This window comes from Ranitomeya imitator, chromosome 8, assembly GCF_032444005.1.
Source record: "Ranitomeya imitator isolate aRanImi1 chromosome 8, aRanImi1.pri, whole genome shotgun sequence".
NCBI classification, from domain to species: Eukaryota; Metazoa; Chordata; class Amphibia; order Anura; family Dendrobatidae; genus Ranitomeya; species Ranitomeya imitator.
The window spans coordinates 158,345,841-158,365,455 of record NC_091289.1 but is presented as its reverse complement, the minus strand read 5'-3'; the positions used below and the strand labels follow the sequence as shown (position 1 = coordinate 158,365,455).

General features: G+C 43.0%; 1 protein-coding gene across 1 annotated transcript in view; it reads right to left on the bottom strand.

Moving 5' to 3' along the window:
• The window catches only part of DPYD (dihydropyrimidine dehydrogenase), a 1,420,302-nt gene that overhangs the window by 593,412 nt on the left and 807,275 nt on the right, over nt 1-19,615 (bottom strand). The window lies entirely within an intron of this gene.

Genomic DNA, 19,615 nt, shown 5'->3' with positions numbered 1-19,615 from the left:
GCAGTACAAATACTACTTGAATTAATTTGGATAATATAATCATATGGTAATCGCCTGGGAATTACACAAATTTATGTTTTGTGAAAAGGGAAGTGGGGTGTGACACCAATCACTTCTCACGGCCAGGCCGTGAGTCATAATGGTCAAGGAGTCCAAGGTCAGAAGCCAGGAGGGTACTTCATAAACAGAAGGAAGAGACAAAAGACTGGTCAGGTGACATTACGATATTCAGAATACCAGGAGGATAACAGATCAGAGCAGAAGGGCTTAAACAGACAGATGTCAGAACGAATTCCAAGATCAGGCAACAAAGATCAAGCATACAGAACTCAAGGCACAGGAAGCACAAATCTCACTAGCTGAATGTAGGTCTGGCAGAGGTCTGGGAGAAACCACTCAGTTAAGTAGCATGGCAATCACCAGGCATGATGAACACTTGGAGACAGCCGTTGCCTCCTAGTCTCAGATTGTATATTTGAGCTGTCAAGCAGCACACTGACAGCCCAGCATGCCACTGTACTTGATTGGATGGCTAAGCTGTCAATCAAAAATAATGAGAGCGTCGTCACTTCCCTGTACTGGATTGGAGCTGTCAGGAACTGCATCCCAGACACACTAAGGGGTGGAACCATGACAGGGGGTGGTCATCATCTCAGTAATAAGGGTGGAAACCTCTATCACACTTACTGATGATGATCAGAGGGCTCCTGTCACATAATTACAATGATACAGTTCAGCTTCAGTGACTATATGAGGAAAATAAAAAGAGAGGGATGATCACATTCTTACTAGTGATGAGCGAGCATACTCGTTGCTCTAGTTTTCCTGAGCACATTCGGGTGATCTCCGAATATTTGTTAGCGCTCGGAGATTTAGTTTTCATCACCTCAGCTGCATGATTTGCAGCTGCATGACAGCTTGAATACATGTGGGGATTCCCTAGCAACCAGGCAACCCCCACAGGCTGGCTAGCAGCTGTAAATCATGCAGCTGAGTCAACAAAAACAAAATCTCTGAGCACTCACAAATACTTGGAGACCACCCGAGCATGCTCGGGAAAACCAAAGCAACGAGAATACGCGCTCATCACTAATTCTTACCACAGCTTGCAGATATGATACTGGCTCTGGCTGTCAGGTGATGCTGTGCTGATGCATCATGGTGTATATAGCTGAGCAGAAATAAGATGGGTGATATCTAAGAATCAAATTGATGCTAAAGAGTAGAAATCTGAACTGCATGGGACTACGTACACTATATATAAAATAATTGATGTGACACTCAAGTAGAAAGCTCAGGGATGTGAAAAACATGTTGAAGTTTTTGCTTAAAGAGTTAAAAAATATATATTTTTCACCTTTGAATTCCATTGGCCATTTTTAATATTTTTATACTCATTTTACCTTTTTAAAAATAATTTTCATTCTTGCATTTTCAACAAATAAGAAATATAGAAACACATCTCTTACAAATAACACCAACTACAAGTCCAAAACAGGATTTAAAAAGCTATCAGTAAAGTAATGCACAGTCATGCAAAACTATATACTGTAGATGTAAATCAGAAATTATATTAGGGTACAATGAGACAGTAGCACTACATCTCTGAATTTCATGTATCAACTAATCAATTGACCTATTTTGATTTGTGCGTATTCACACCATTAACAATACTTTTTTTTAACTATGCATGTGTTTACAATGTATCTATCTAATAATACACATGCAGTTGATAGACTACAGCTAAGGATTAGTGTTGAGCATTCTGATACTACAATATCGGGTATCGGCCGATATTCTCTGTATCGGAGCTCCGATACTGAGTTCCAACTTTTACAATATCGAAAACCGGAATCGGAAGTTCCCATAATGCAATGAGCCAGTTTGATTCTATTCAGTCAATGAGGATCCTAAGAAGTGTGGGCACATCCTGTTAGGCATGTTAGGTATGTTAACTAATGCATGGCATGGCTGTGATTGGCTGCTGAAATGATGTCATGATGCACTATAATGGAGTGTGGGCGGTGCGTGGGCGCAATAAAATAAACAATAGTTGTCCCATCATCCGGCTAATGTGTTGAATGTAAAAAAAAAAACACAAACATACATACTACATACAACATACTACATACATGCTACATACATACATACAACATACTATATACTACATACATACTACATACATGCATACAACATACATACAACATACATAATACATACATACTACATGCATACATACAACATACATACTACATACATTCATACATACAACATACTACATACATACTACATACATATTTACAACATACTACATACATACTACATACATAGATACTACATACTACATACATACTACATACATACAACATACATACAACATACATAATACATACATACTACATGCATACATACTACATACATACTACATACATTCATAAATACAACATACTACATGCATACTACATACATACAACATGCATGCAACATACATACTACATACATACTACATACATACAACATACATACTACATACATACTACATACATACAACATGCATACTACATACATACTGCATACATACAACATACTACATACATACTACATACATACTACATACAATACATTCACACATTACATACAATACATACATATAGACATACAATACATATAGCATAGAGTACATACTCACCATCACTTGTCACTTTGTTCCCCGAAGCCAGTGTCATCTGTAAAAAATATTATTAAAATAACAAACAAACAATATACAGAAATCCACGAGTGTCCCACGACGATCTCCCGTGGAGAGCAGCATCAGCTGATGCGACCGCTCTCTAGGGGCTCCAGGAATACAATGATGGGAGGGAGGTATCCTTCTGCACTGTACTCCTCCGCAGGGGCGGATTATAAGAGGGTCAATATGGGCAGTAGCCCAGGGCCCAGTGGTGTGGGGGGGCCCTGGGCTACCGCACAGATTGACCCTCTGATAATCTGCCCCTGAGTGTGAGGGTGAATGCCCGCTGCCCGCCGCCCGCTGGCATTTATGTGTCCCCGGACCCGGTGGGGTGAGAGAGGGGGCCCGCATCGGGCCCCGTCTCATCTGCTTACTGGGCCCCTTCTGGCGCTGCGGCGGTTTCCTATTGACGTGCGGCCGTGCGCCCGCACGACAATAGTTAACAACAACAGCCGCCAGCCAATTGGAGGCAGGCGGCTGATGTCAGCCGCTGGCGCAGCGCACACGTCGCCGGCATCTGACGTCATTGTCAGTCGCCGGCGAGTGTGCGCTGCTGGAGGGAGCTCATCGCTGGAGCGCCAGGTCAGGTGAGGAGACTCATTTTTTTTGTTTTTTTTTGGTAAGCTAACGGTGGACACACTGGGGGGCAATACTGGAGGACACACTGGGGGCAATGCTGGAGGACACACTGGGGCAATGCTGGAGACACTGGGGCAGATTGCTGGACACACTGGGGCAATGCTGGAGGACACACTGGGGCAGATTGCTGGACACACTGGTGCAGATGATTGCTGGACACACTGGGGCAATGCTGGAGACACTGGTTCAATGCTTGAGACACTTGGGCAGATTTCTGGACACACTGACGGCAATGCTGGACATACTGGGGCAGATTGCTGGACACACTGGGGGCAGATGATTGCTTGAGACACTGGGGCAATGCTGGAGAGACTGGGGCAATGCTGGAGACACTGGGGCAATGCTGGAGACACTGGGGCAGATTGCTGGACACACTGACGGCAATGCTGGACATACTGGGGCAGATTGCTGGACACACTGGGGGTAATATGCTGGACACACTGGGGCAGATTGCTGGACACACTGTGGGCAATGCTGGACAATTGGACATACTGGGGCAGATTGCTGGACATACTGGGGCAGATTGCTGGACACGCTGGTGGTAATATGCTAGACACACTGGGGCAGATTGCTGGACACACTGGTGGTAATATGATGCACACACTGGGGCAGATTGCTGGACACACTGTCTGGGGGCAATGCTGGACACACTGGGGCAGATTGCTGGACACACTGTCTGGGGGCAATGCTGGACACACTGGGGCAATATGCTTGACATACTGGGGAAGATTGCTGGACACACTGTGGGCAATGCTGGACAATTGGACACACTGGGGCAGATTGCTGGACATACTGGGGCAGATTGCAGGACACACTGGTGGTAATATGCTGGACACACTGGGGCAGATTGCTGGACACACTGGTGGTAATATGCTGGACACACTGTGTTAGGGCTAGCGGAACGCACCAAATAATAAGACAGATAGAGTATGGTGCGTTCGCAGCCCGGGGTCCACCGTGCAGAGATGGAACCTGCTGCCAAGTAATGACGGACTATATGGCGGTACAAAGTGAATACACACATGGGCTAACCTCACCCTGTGTGAAGGAAGCGAACCCTGTTACGTCACAGGGCCGTGGTACCGCACCAAGAGCGCAAGCAACGAGTCTCAGAACTCAATCCCAAGACACAGGATTTGAGTACATAGACCTCATGCGCTCGACACCGCTACTGAAGTGTCAGAGTGACAGCAATAGAAGCACGAGAGTGCATGCAGTGCCGCACTGGCGAACGCCACTAACCACCCAGGCTTGGGTCAGGAAAGCGCTGTGAAAGCACAAGGCGCCGCACTGGCGGTCACAGCAATAAGACGCTGTATTGTGTGTTTACGTGCTGATGGCTAAGTCGGGCGCTAAATAGCAAACATACACCTTCTGCGAACAGTCATCCAATAGGGAGGGTTATTTAAAGAGCGACTTTCACTCACAACACACACACATTTACAAATGTACACTAGCGCATGGCCGTGCAGTCATGCGCAGCTTATATAGTTGCAGCACGTTCAGGACCTTCCAATAAAGGACCAATGGGAAGCTGCTACCAAAGTTTTGCCCTTTCAGGACCTTCCTGGAGGACCAATGGGATGTGCTGCAGTACCTGAGCATGTGACCCTCGATCTCCAATGGGATATCTTGCCCTGGGCATGCTCAGAAAGAGAAAAGCAGGACTTAGCCCCAAAAGCACCTGCTCGCCGCTGCCCAACACTGACTTCAATGGCAGAAGCAGGAAAAGCAGCAGTAACTCTTTGTACAGAGTGAGACTGAGCAAGACGCTAGGACCGATGTTTCTGCTGAGCAGACTCCACTGTGGCTGGATAAGAATGGGAGACCGCAGCGGAGATGGCTCGAGATTCCCCTTGTGCAGAAGCGGGAACTCGACACCTAACACACTGGGGCAGATTGCTGGACACACTGTCTGGGGGCAATGCTGGACACACCGTCTGGGGCAATGCTGGACACACTGGGGCAATATGCTTGACATACTGGGGAAGATGGCTGGACACACTGTCTTGGGGCAATGCTGGACACACTGGGGCAATATGCTGGAGTCGGACACACTGGGGGCAATGCTGGACACACTGGGGCAGATTGCTGGACACACTGGGGCAGATTGCTGGACACACTGGGGGCAGGACTGGAGGCATGGGCAGAATGTAGATGTGGGGCATGATTGGAGACACGGGGCAAAATGAAAGACATGGGGCAGGATTGGATCATGGGGCAGGATGGATACGATGGACTGTCTCTTCCCCTGACGAAGCCGTCCTTGTAACAGCGATAGGCGTGGGGTCTTTCCCCATATTTATCCCTGCCTCTTTACACCTTGCCCGTTTGGTGGCATTTCTTCATCTGCCTTGTACTATCTTTTTGGCTGGACCTGGGACCTTTGCATACCTTATTGATATGCGGCTATTATAGTCCCACATACGGGACATTAAGCACATCTGCATACATTTGTATGGATTCTGGGCTGTTCACCGCTGCTTCATATATAAGTGGTCCATCAGATTTGCTGGCATACAGGTACCGGTTGTACTTTTTTTGGGGGGGCTAATTAGCCTTTGTGGACATAACGTTTTGTTCATTTGGGCTTTTACGGGCATCGTTCATACTCCTTATATTGGAGGTTTGTGAGTATTCAAGAGGCTTTATATATATATAGGGCATATTTGCGCCATATCTGGTATCTTAATTATTATACTGATTTATTATTATGATTCAGTGTTAAATGTGATATATTTACCTCCATATTGTTCATATGCGTGCTCTTTTTTTCAGCTATTGCTATTTATAGGAATTATTATGGGGATTTTTGTACTTCATTGGTTTTAGATGTTTTTATTGGTTTGTCAATAAAAGTTTACCTGCTTATATGTTCAATTATATATTGTGGTGTGCAGTCTTTAAGAGTGGTTCTTTTTTCCTTTTTTGCTCTTGATCTAGTATGTCATCACTCTTCTGCACCCCTTGATACTTAATGGTTGTTATTGGTAGTGCGCTGGTGTTTTCAATTTTGTTTTGTTTTTATTACTGATCGGTATTGTAGTATTCAGTCACTATGTGGTGGTAATATGTGGTCTGGAAATGGTGTTGTGGTATTTGTCCCTTGTATGTGCTATTTGGTCACCAAGTGGTGGTAATATGTGGTCTTGACATGGTGCGGTGGTATTTGTTCCTTGTATGTGATATTTTCTGATTACTGTGGTTGTAATTTGTGGTCTGGTCATGGTGCGGTGGTATTTGTTCCTTGTATGTGATATTATTGGTCAAAATATACCTAAATTGTATTGCTGATTTTAACAAATATTTAATAGGTTACAGTAGAGTAGGGCCTGGCTATTTTTCTGGAATAATCTGGTTCGGGTATATCATGACCCCCGTCACATGACCCCGTCACATGACCCCGTCACATGACCCCGTCACATGACCGGGGGGGGGCCCACAGTGTCTGAACAGCCCGGGGCCCTGGCTACCCTTAATCCACCCCTGTTCCTCCGCCACTGTAAAAAATAGTCCCTAGTCTCACTTTTGGCATTGCTGTGGGAGAAAGTTCCTACCCAGCAATTGCCATAAAGTGAGACCAGTGAACTACAGTAACCTCTCAGTGATGCACTGCAGGAGCCATTGTCTCCTGTCAGTGTGTCACTGGAAGTCCTATAGAGCAGTGACATCACCAGATGTCACTGTTCTATAGGGGAGATCATCCTGTGACACTCGTTATTAATTAGACTGGGTCGGACAGGTAGTATACGGTTTATTATTTTATGTTTTTTGCAGGCGCTGAGGTATGGTAAGTATGGTTAAATTAAGAATAATAAAATACTTTTTTCTGGCTGTGTCTTTATTTTGATTTTAACTCACTACTTAACTTCACTACACTAGGATTAATAATGTATAGGCGTCTTATTAACACCTCTCCATTATTAACCCGGCTTAATGTCACCTTACAATAGCAAGGTGACATTAACCCCTTATTACCCATATCCCACCGCTACATGGGAGTGGGAAGAGAGGGGCTAAGTGCCGGAATTGGCGCATCTTACAGATGCGCCATTTCTGGGGCAGCTGCAGGCTGGTATTTGTAGCTGGGGGGCAATATCCATGGTCCCTCTCTAGTCTATGAATATCAGCCCGCAGCTGTCTGCATAGCCTTTCTGGCTATAAAATATAGGGGGACCCCACGTCATTTTTTTGGGGGTCCCCCTATTTTAATAGCCAGTAAAGGCTACGCAGACAGCTGTGGGCTAATATTCATAGCCTGGGAGGGGCCATGGGTAATAACCCCTTTCCAGGCTACAAATATTGACCCCAGGCCATTGGCTTTCCCCCTCTGGCGCAGAAAATTACACGGGAGCTCACGCCATTTTTTCCCATTTTTTTCTTTATGTTTATTAATCAACATCGACCTATCTATGGATACATCTATCTATAGATATATCTATACATACATAGAGGTTTCTATCCATAGATCTATCTGGCTAATTTCACACATTAGGCTTTTGCCGTCAGGCACAATCCGGCGAGTTTTGAAAAAAACGATCCGTTAGTTTTTTCTGCTGGATCCGTTTTTTCTCATAGAGTTGGATTAGCACCGGATTGTGCCTGATGGCCACACAATTCATCCGTTTTTTGCCGGATCCGTTAAAAAAGCTGTTTCCACCAGAAGGAAAACACATACAGAGAAACGTTTTTTCTGGCCGGCGAAAAAACGCACAGCGACGGATCCAACAAACGTATGAAACTGAGATGTGAAATGATGAATCCAGCCTCCGAATTCATTTTTTCATGCATGTTTCCATTCAAATCATGCACATTTTCCGTTTATTTATTTCCAAAAACTGCATCAAAACTGCATCAAAAACTGCACCAAAAACTGCATCAAAAACTGCATCATAACTGCATCAAAACTGCACCAAAAACTGCATCAAAACTGCATCAAAAACGCACCAAATATGCATCCAAACTGCATCAAAAACTGCACCAAAAACTGCATCAAAACTCCATCAAAACTGCATAAAAAATGCACCAAAAATAAATCAAAACTGCACCAGAAACTGCATTAAAAACCACACCAAAAACTGCATCAAAAACTGCATCAAAACGGCATAAAAAATGCACCAAAAAGTCCATCAAAACTTCACCAAAAACCGCATGAAAAAACCACACCAAAAGCTGCATCAAAAACTGCACCAAAACTACATCAAAACTGCTTCAAAACTGCTTCAAAAACTGCATCATAACTGCACCAAAAACTGCATCAAAACTGCATCAAAACTGTACCAAAACAGCACCAAAGCCAAAACAGTTTTGGTGCAGTTTTTGGTGCGGTTTTTGATGCAGTTTTGGTGCGGTTTTGATGCAGTTTTTGGTGTGGTTTTGGTGCAGATTTTGGTGCCATTTTGATGCAGTTTTGATGCAGTTTTCATCCATGGGAGATCGTCGTGGGACACTCAAGGATTTCTGTGGATCAGGGAGTATATTGTTTGTTTGTTATTTTAATATTTTTTACAGATGACACTGGCTTCGTGGGATCAAAGTGACAAGTGATGGTGAGTATGTACTCTGTTATATGTACTGTATGTCTATATGTATGTATTGTATGTAATGTATGAATGTATTGTATGTAGTATGCATGTAGTATGTATGTTGTATGTATGTAGTATGTTGTATGTATGTTGTATGTATGTGGTATGTTGTATGTATGTTGTATGTATGTATGTAGTATGTTGTATGTATCTTGTATGTAGTATGTATGTACTGTATGTAGTATTAATGCAGTATGTTGTATGAATGTATGCAGTATGTATGTAGTATATAGTATGTTGTGTTTATGTACAGTATGTATGTACTATGTATGTAGTATGTTGTATGTAGTATGTATGTATGTGGTATGTTGTATGTATGTTGTATGTTGTACATTCAACACATTAGCCGGATGATGGGACTACTACTGTCCCATCATTGGCTAATGTGTCAATCACTGTCATTGTAGCAGGCATAGCCCGATGGGACTTGTAGTCCTATCGGACGATGCCTGCACACAGACACAAGACACACAGATGCTGAGATCCCCGGAAGGCCCGTATAGACCCCTGAGAGGCTCGTACAGACCCCCGGCAGCCCGCACAGTCACCCAAGAGGCCTGTACAGACCCCCGGCAGGCCCGCACAGACCCCTGAGAGGCCCTTACAGACCCCCGACAGGCCCGCACAGACCCCCAGTAGGCCCACACAGACCCCCGAGAGGCCCGTAGAGACCCCGCTCGCACACAAAGACACGCACAGTCTTCGCCCACGCACTTCCCCCCTCCCGAACTGGTATCGGAATCGGCGATATCCAATATTTTTTGGGTATCGGCCGATCCAATCCAATCCGATATTTTTCGATATCAGAAGGTATCGCTCAACACTACTAAGGATATGTTTCCACAGGTAGAACAGAGCAAACAATTTTTAAAATAGAATCTCATTGATCAATGTTGAGAAAAAAGTAATCCTGAAAGTTATGGGTCAATGCTTTTATTAGAATAAAGGTCTATATTGAAGAACATTACTGCAGTCAGAAAGAAGAGCATAATTCCATGGTATAAGCAAATATTGAAAAAGTACAAGAAATAATTAAATGTTGGTGAAATGTTGTACATAGCAGCTTTTGGACATCTCATTACTTCGCTGGCCTCAGTCACAAGGCACTCCAATAAAATCCATTCAAAACACAACTTCAATATTTCAAAAAAGGCAAAAATCAATAATTCAAACCTCAGGGTGCACATTTTCACTGCATCAGTTGCAATGTCTGTTTGAAACGAATAAGCTAACAACACCAAAGGGAGAAACCTCTAAGAAGAAAAAAATAAATGCTGCTATTAAAAATATATACTCTCTACTTGTAAATGTGTTACTGAAGGTATATAGCACATACAGAGATATGATCATTGCGCAGGACTGTGCCTGATATATTTTTTTCAAATAGCTTGCATTGCAAAATCAATCAAAGATCCACTTTAATATAAATATATACAGTTTGCTCAAAAGCTTCATAACCCACCGAATTTTTGCTTTCTTGGCCTTTTTTTCCGAGAATATGAATGACAGCACCAAAACCTTTTCTCCTCTCATGGTTAGTGGTTGAGTGAAGCTATTTATTGTCAAAGTACTGTGTTTTCTCTTTTTAAATTATATTGACAACCCAAAACATCCAAATGACCCTGATCAAAACATCACATACCCTGGTTGCTTTGGCCTGGTAAAATGCACAAAAGTTGACTCAAATGAGTTTGAATGACTGCTTAAGGTAACATCCTCGCCTGTGACCTGTGTACTTGTAATTAGTGTGTGTGCATAAAAGCTGAGTGAGCTTCTGGGATCCAGACAGACTCTTGTATCTTTCATCCAGCCACTGACATTTCTAGATTGTGAGGAATGTTGAAAGAAAAAGAATTGTCAATAGATATACATGAAAAGGTAGTTGAACTGTATAAAACAGGAAAAGATAAAAAAGATATCCATGGAATTGATAATGCCAGTCAGCAGCATTCAAACTGTGATTAACAAATGGAAAATCAAGGTCTCTGTAAAAGCAAAATCATAGTCAGGTAGACGAACAAAAATGCCGTCCGCAACTGCCAGGAAAATTGTTTGGGATGCAAAGAAAAACCCACTAATAACATCAGCTGAAATACAGGACTCTATGAAAACTAGCAGTGTGGCTGTTTCAAGATGTACAATAAGGAGGCACATGAAAAAAAATGGGCTGTATGGTCCAGTCGACAGAAGAAAGCCATGACTGCGCAAATGCTACAAAGTATCTCACCTACAATACACAAAACAGCACAGAGACAAACCTCAAAACTTCATAACAAGGTAATTTAGAGTGGTGAGATCAAAATTGAACGTTTTGGCCACAACCATAAATGTTACATTTGGAGAGTGGTCAACAAGGCCTATGATGAAAGGAACATCATTCCTACTGTAAAGCATGGAGGTGGATCGCTGATGTTTTGGGGATGTGTGAGCTACAAATGCAGACCCCAGCTGTTAGTTTTGCCTGGCTGGTTATCACAAATATGAGGGAACCCACGCTGTTTTCTTTTTAAATTATTTATTTACAGTGCAGGAGCTGACTTATTTATACTCCCATCACTGCTCCTGCCCTCTCTGCTGTTAGCTGCAGCAGGCTTCGGCTGATGGGAGCAGTAGTCCCATCAGCTTACACAGTGACTGGAGAAAAACTTTATACCTCCGATCACAGCTGTGCACTCACATGACAACATGGCAAACGCTGGGGGTTCGGGCCCACCATTAAAGTGAATGGGTCCGGAGTTCAAGTCTGGGTACTGTTCTGGTACCTGAATCCAAACTTTTTGTAATGGTTCGGCTGAACTCTCTGGACCCGAACATTCAGGATTCCACCCATCTCTACTATTACGTCTGGATTTGTTTCACCAGTCCTTTTGTAGAGTGGACATATAAGGAGGAAAAACTATTTTGTTTTGTCCTATGATCTATGATGCCTGGCTTTGGTGGACAGATGCGTCGTCAAGTACTCTAGCTATTTATTGCTTACATTGGTTACTGTTCGCCCCCTTAACTCCTTCATACCACAGTAATTTTTTTCTTTTCCGTTTTTTTCATCCCCTTTTTTCCGGAGCCATCACTCCTTTATTTTTTGTCGACATATACATATGAGGGCTTGTTGTTTGCAGGAAGAGTTGTAATTTTAAATGACACCATTCATTTTACCACATAGTTTACTCAAAAACAGGAAAAAATCAAAGTGCTGTGAAATTGTGAAAAAACACAATTCTGGCATTGTTTTTTGGAAATTGTTTTTACGCTGCACATTTTGTGGTAAAAATAACAATGCAATATGATTCTCCTCATCAATTATGGTGATATAAAACATGTCCAGTTTTTTTTATTATTTTAGTGGTGGAAAAAAAATCAGAGATTTGCAAAAAAAAATTGGGGGAGTTGTGTCGCCATTTTCCCAGACCCGTAACATTTTAGTTTTAAATCGGATGGAACTGTATGATAAGCAAGTTGAAGATAAAATGATCTCTAAAAGATTTACATTTAATGATGACACATTTCCTTTATATTATAGGCAAAAAAAAAAATTGTTATTTCTTACATTTTAAAAAAATTCCAGAAAGGAAAATTGACTAATGCAAATTGTTTGGACACCCTGCATGGTTAGTACCTAGCAGGACCCACTTTGCAAATATCACAGATTGTAAACACTCTTTGTAGCCAGCAAACAGTCCTTCAATTCTTATTTGAGGAATTTTCATCTATTCTTCAATGGAAAATTCTTCTACTTCTCTGAGATTCGTGGGTCGCATTACATACACTGTTATTTTGAGGTCTAGCCACAGATTGTCAATGATGTTCAGATCAGAGAACTATGAGGGCCATTGTAAAACCTTCAGCTTGTGTGTTTTTTAGGTAATCTGTTGTGGATTTTGATGTGTGTTTAGGACCATTATCCACGTGTAGAAGCCATCGTCTTTTCAACTTCAGCTTTACAGATGTTATGCTTGCATCAAGAATTTGTTGAAATTTCATTGAATTCATTCTTCCCTCTATCTGTGAAATGTTCCCCGTGCCATTGGTTGCAGCACAACCCAAAAGCATGATTGATCCACCCCCATGCTTATGGTAAGCAAGATGGTTTTTTCCTGAAATTTTGAGCTCTTTTTCCTCCACACATACCTTCGATCATTGTGACCAAAGAGTTATTTTTAAAACCCAGCAGCCCACAGGACTTTTTTCCAAAATGCATCAGGCTTGTTTAGATGTTCTTTTGCATATTTTATGGTGAGGACGCTGGAGAGTTTTTCTTCTGATGACTGTTGCATGAAAGCCATATTTGTGCTGGTGTCTCTGAGCAGTAGAACAATGTACCATAATTCCAGAAACTGCTAAATCTTTCTGAAAATCTTTTGCAGTCAAGCAGGGTGTTTTGATTCACCTCTCTAGCAACCCTGTGAGCAGCTCTCACTTAAATTTTGCTTGGTCTTCCAGACTTTATTTTATCCTCCCTTGTTCCTCTTAACTGCCATTTCTAATTTACATTTCAAACTAGGAGAAAATGCAACTTGAGAACAATTTGCTACCTTTTTATTGCCTTCTCTTGCTTTGTGGGCTTCCAACATTTTCATTTTCAGAGTGCTAGGCAGCTGCTTAGTAGAAACCATGGCTGCAGTTTTTGGCAAAAGGTTAGAGGATGCTGGTTTCCTCTATAGCTGGGAAAATTGCATCACTTGGCCTTTCCTATCAATGATATTGAGCAAGTCATAACACTAACAGGTTAACTAACAGGTTAAGGTCTGAAACCTTAGTCAAAGTTATCTGAGTACACAAATCTCCACTGACCCATTTTGCTTTTTGAAAATTTTTAAAATGTAAAATATGAGAATTTTTTTTGCCTAAAATACAAAGGAAATGTGTCATCTTTATCTTTAGGCCTTTAAGAGATCATTTCATCTTCAACTTGGTTAACAGTTCACAAAAACAGTAATTTTGACCAGAGGTGCCTAAACTTTTACACATACATGTACTGTATTTACGTAAGGTTTACGCTTGGCCTGCTTTTACAGTATAAGATTTTCCAGTAGGTGCTGGGATCCAATTGCATTAAAGAATGTTTTAACTTTGGACATAGACTATGTTATTGGGCTGTTTTCGTGAGAGATAATATTTAGGACAAATTGTCAGCCAAATTAGCTTAGAAGCAATTCAATAAATATTAACGACATATAAATATTATGAATTTTAAAGATTGTTTTGAATTTAGACTCTATCCTTAACTCCTCTGTGATTGCTTTGTGGACCATAATCCAGCCTTGTCTAATTTTTAACAGTAGTCTGGGGGTAATTGAGTTGGTCACATCATTATTTAAAAAGAGATCCTTAGAGAATCAGTAGTAAATGGACAAATAAATGCAGAGTGCCATAAGTGGAAAGTTCAGGGTGTCTTGTAATTTTGACCGTAGTTCTTGTTAGCTATAAATTGAGGAATGGCTAGACTCGCAGGGACTTCCAGACCAAGAGAGAGTTTGCAGGAACAGGAGCATTTGTGCTGCAGAAATAAATCCTTGCTATGTAGCTTCATTACAAGTCTGTGTTTGCTTGTGGCGTTAAAAAGAAAAGAATAAGCTTTTCTGTATAACAATTAAGTAATTAGGGTACAGATAAACAGTGGGGGTGTTAGTTGGTATGTAAATGTGGTCGGATGCATGTTTTCTTTGTTGCATATCCAATCATCTTAATTTTGTAGAACTACACAGCAAAATTTGTTCTCTGCTTCTATTTACATTCTATTAAGCCAAGAATAGAAATGTGAGCCAAATATTAATTGAAGTTGAACTGCAACATATCCTGAATTATTCAAGCTCCTAAGGCACATGTTTTCCTTTCTCTCAAAAATGTAAGCTGTAAAAATGGCTCAATACGGAAGGCCAAGGCAAATAGAAAGAATTTTCTCAAAGGGTATTTTTATCATTTTGTTTTGTCTCTTAAACAATTATGGTTTTTTAGGAATATATGAGGATTGATTATATATATAGGACATTTTCTTATGAAAAAATATTGTTTGTTTTGCCACTGCATTATGAGTATAATAATTTTCATTTGTATGTTTTGTTCTGCTCTTGCTCCTGTGCTATAAACACAGATTTCTTTAAGTATGTAGTTTACAAAATAGTGCTAAAAGGCATAAAAGCATGAAAGTGCAAAATAAAGTCCCTGAACAGCTTAAAGCCAACTTGTGTTGTCCAAAATCCATCTAACCTTACATTATTGAGACATTTTTCCTTCTTCTGGATCAACACTATAGCTGGATTGAATTACAACGATGACCTCCTGGTTTTACCGTATAACATTGACTGATTGGCATAGGGAGATGCATAGTAATTGCAGACATTAAGGTGCTCTTAAATTTTTTATTTATTGAAATAATCCATGACCTGAGATCAGAGCATTCCTCAAGGCTTACCGTTGTGCATAGAATTTAAGGGATCTTAAGCAGTTATGTCTAATGAAGAGAACCAGTCAACATTTGTGCATTTCTGTTTAGAAAATACTTTCACCTTTTATTAGAAATCTGTGAAGTGTGGTCCATCCAATGCATTGCCTGTATGAATAAGTTGAAAATTGGGTGCTACTAATGAGGGCACTCAAGTGACCACAAGTATGCAATTTGCATACTTTTGAACACATCTGACTAGAAGTGTGCGGCCTCACACAGTTCACTGATATTGAGTGAGGCTGAGCACGTCTATTCGGCACATGACCATATGCATACGAATCCCATATAGTCACATGACCACCTGTTTTTACCGGCTACAATGGAGAATCTTATCAGCATGCGGTGTGCATGCTGTAAGGATTCAGAAATCTGCAGTCACACAGAGTGACTGCAGACTTTCATCAGAAGACCAGGCAACCCCTGTAACTCTTCATATTTTGTAGGGAGTCTATCACAAGGTTTTTTGCTGCCCTATTTGAAGAGAACCTACTGTCGAGCATGAGACTCTGATTCTAAGGTGTGATACACAAAGGAGTCCTTTGGCTGACCATTCATGTGATATCAATGGCTAGAGCAGAGTTTGTTGCTATCAGACTCATCTATTGGCAGCTTATTTGCCTCAAGACTAAAAGGATCAGGTGATTAAATTTAAGATGCTCAATCTGTATATCTGCTGACATCGATTATAGGTAGGTTTCAATACACATTAGATAGGCAGATGATCCAGCCAAAAATCAATGGGTTCAGCAGATATGTATCTAATATTTATGGGGACCTTTAATGGGCTAATTGTTGGATTTTTGATAAAAGTATTGTTTTATTTGCGGATAGTCCTCTCAACGAATGATGAGCTCGTGCTACAAATTTCTTGATATTGATAAGCTCTTTTTATCCTCACACTTTGCCATTGATTGACAACTTTTTGCCTACGCACAGTGCAGGAATAAGGGTATAAACTAGTGTTAATGCCACCTGGAGCTCTAGTTAGCTCCAACACTTTGACTAATTGACATCTTTCTTACACAGCGTTTAATCATAAAGTTGTCAATTAACATAAATCTGGTAGCTAGAGATGAGCGAATCTCCAGAAATTCAGCTGGCACATTTGATTCAGCCTTAATAAAATTTGGTCGAAATCAAATCTGCCATGAAAAGTTATTAAATATGCTTTGGGGTCTCTGAAGGCCACCAATTATAATATATTTGTTAGGTCTCGAGTTCCCGCTTCTGCACAGGGGGAATCTCGAGCCATCTCCGCTGCGGTCTCCCATTCTTATCCAGCCGCAGTGGAGTCTGCTCAGCGGAGACGTCGGTCCCAGCGTCTTGCTCAGTCTCACTCTGTACAGAGAGTTACTGCTGCTTCTTCAGCTTCTGCCATTAAAGCCAGTGCTGGTCAGCAGTGAGCGGACTTCTCTGGGACTAAGTCCTTGTCTGCACACACTGAGCATGCCCAGGGCAAGATCTCCCGTTGGAGATCGAGGGTCATGTGCTCAGGCTCTGCAGCACATTCCATTGGTCCTCTTGGCAGGTCTTGGAAGGGCAAAGTTTCTGTGGTCACTTCCTGTGCTGCAGCTATATAAACTGCGCATGACCGCACGGCCATGCGCTAGTGTACAATTGTTAATGTGTGTATGTTGTGAGTGCAAGTCGTCCTTGGATACCCCTACCCTATTGAATGTCTGTTCGCGGAAGGTGTATAGCTGCTATCTAGCGCCCGACTTGTCCTACTGCACGAATCACACATTACAGCGTCCAGTTGCTGTGACCGCCAGTACGGCGCCGTGCACTTCCTCTGTGCTTTCCTTACCCAAGCCTGGGTGGTTAGTGGCGTTTGTCAGTGCGGCACCGCATGCACTCTTGTGCCTTAATATTGTTATACAGTTTCCTTACACACCCAGTTGCGGTGTTGTGCTAGCAAGGGTCTAATCGGACTTCAATCCTAGTTGGGGTAGAGTTCGCTGACTACTTGCTCGCGCTCTATGTGTGGTACTGCGGTCCTGTGACGCAACAGGATCGCTTCCTTCACGCTGGGTGAAGTTTAACCCACGTGTGTATACTTATGAGTACCGCCATATAGTCCGTCATTACTTGGCAGCAGGTTCCATCTCTGCACGGTGGACCCCGGGCTGCGAACGCACCATACTCTATCTGTCTTATTATTTGGTGCGTTCCGCTAGCCCTAACATTACACTAGCGCCAGGGTCTGGCTAGTAATGACGGACAAACAGCAATCCTTGCGGTATATCCAGCAGCTGGAGGGTAGCTTGGCGGCTCTTGAGAGCGCAACCTCAGCTGTGGATGTTACCGCAGTTGCTGTACAGGCTGCTAGCGTGGCTGCAGCAACCCTGTCCATTGCCACCCCTGTTCCGACATTTTCTCGCCTCCCGCTGCCAGAAAAATTTTCTGGTGATAGCAAATTTTGTAGGGGATTTGTGAGTCAGTGCTCTATTCACCTCGAGCTCCTGGCTGCACGTTTTACCACAGAGCGGGCTAAGGTGGGATTTATAGTGTCTCTCTTGTCGGACAGGGCGTTGGAATGGGCTACGCCGCTGTGGGAGCGTGGTGATCATGTGGTGCAGAGTGCTCCGCTGTTTCTGAGCACTCTGAAACAGGTCTTTTTAGGACCTCAAGTCACCCATGATACTGCGCTCCAACTGCTGGCATTAACTCAGGGTGAGTCCTTGGTCAGTCATTTTGCCGTCCTATTCCGCACTTTAGCTTCTGAGCTGGATTGGTCGGATAAATCTCTTATCCCCATATTTTGGAGGGGCCTGGCTGACCACGTTAAGGACGCTCTGGCCACTAGGGAGGTTCCTGCCACACTGGAGGAGTTAATAACTGTCTCCACTCGAATTGACCTCTGTTTTAACGAGCGGAGGTTAGAGCGAGCCCAGTGTAGGCAGAGGTTTCGGCTGGCTCCTACCTTCGTCAAACCTCTGGAATCTCCGGTCCTGGTTCCTGAGTCACATGAGGCCAGGGAAGTGTCACAAGCGGGATCTAAGTCCCGGACCGCTTGTGCACTCAAGGTCTGTCATGTTTGCCAGCAGTCAGGACATCTAGCCACCAGTTGTTCTCAGCGGTCGAGGAAACGTCAGCGTCTAGTGGTAGTAGGTGGAGGTACACTAGACACGGCGACGTTTGCCTCTAAATTGTCCTTTAAGGGGACAATTACTATAGGCTCATTCTCCCACTCGGTAGAGCTCTGTGTGGATTCTGGGGCGGAGGGCAATTTTATGTCTTCTGCCTTTGCCCAACGTCACGCAATACCCCTGGTTATGCTAGCTCAACCAGTAATGGTACGAGTGGTGAATGGGTTGACACTGCCCTCACAGATAACACACCAGACCATCCCTTTTACTCTGTCCATGTCGCCATCTCATCAGGAGATTATATCTCTGCTCGTCATTCCTGAGGGAATTGATGAGGTCTTGTTGGGAATACCTTGGCTACGGTACCACTCTCCTCATATCGAGTGGTCCTCTGGCAGAATCCTGGGATGGGGCGAATCTTGTGGGGGTAGGTGTCAGAGGGAGTGCGTTCAGGTTGCTACTACTGAGGTACCCGCAGATCTTTCCTCTCTCCCCAAGCAGTATTGGTCTTATGCAGACGTGTTCTCCAAAAAGGCGGCGGAGATCATTCCGCCCCATCGCCCCTATGACTGTCCTATTGATCTCTTGCCTGGTGCTGAGCCTCCCCGGGGTCGAGTCTATCCGCTATCTCTCCCGGAGACGGAGGCAATGTCACAGTACATCCAGGAAAATCTGGCAAAAGGATTCATTAGGAAGTCAGTGTCACCTGCTGGGGCAGGGTTCTTCTTCGTGCAGAAGAAGAATGGGGAATTGCGTCCATGCATAGACTACAGGGGTCTTAATGCCATCACCGTTAAAAATAAGTATCCTTTGCCCTTGATATCTGAGCTCTTCGATAGGCTTCGGGGAGCAAGGGTATTTACTAAACTAGATCTGCGGGGTGCTTACAACCTGATTCGCATCCGTGAGGGGGACGAATGGAAGACGGCTTTTAACACCAGGGATGGGCACAATGAATATCTGGTGATGCCCTTCGGGCTCTGTAATGCCCCAGCCGTTTTCCAAGACTTTGTGAACGATATCTTCCGGGATATGCTCTCCACCTCGGTCGTAGTCTATCTGGATGATATTCTCATCTACTCTCCAGATATTGACTCCCACCGGAGAGATGTTTGCAAAGTCTTCG